Source organism: Morone saxatilis, unplaced genomic scaffold (genome assembly GCF_004916995.1).
Source record: "Morone saxatilis isolate NCDOM2014 unplaced genomic scaffold, NCSU_SB_2.0 Contig8, whole genome shotgun sequence".
NCBI lineage: Eukaryota > Metazoa > Chordata > Actinopteri > Moronidae > Morone > Morone saxatilis.
Window position 1 is genome coordinate 18830682 of NW_023340257.1, and position 441 is coordinate 18831122.

Sequence of the window (441 nt, forward strand, 5' to 3'; positions counted from 1 at the left end):
GCCCCCCCTTCCAAACCAAAACAACCATGATCTGTTCTTTCGATAAAGCTTGTAGTCATGACATTATCGTACACAGCTAGATGGCAGTAAACGCCCACATTATTTGGATTCCGCCCTCTGTTGTTTTCTTCGCCAGTGTTCATCCGGACACCACAGGACTCATTAAGAAAGGTTACAGCCACTGCAAACAGGTTTATGTTGGGCCTGGAAAACTTCCCTCCGGGGCCTACGGCGTGTCCAGATAAGCACGGAGGAATGGGAGGGGACGGACGGGGGGCAAAACCACGTGTTATCATAACGCATGGTTTTGTGCAAGGAGTAAGAGTTAATACCTTCCCAGGCTAAGATGCTCAAGTATCTGCTAGGTACCCTAGTGAGGGGGCTTGATATTCTTCAGCTGTGTTCATCCCCCAACCTTTCGGTACTCTTAATGTACTGACC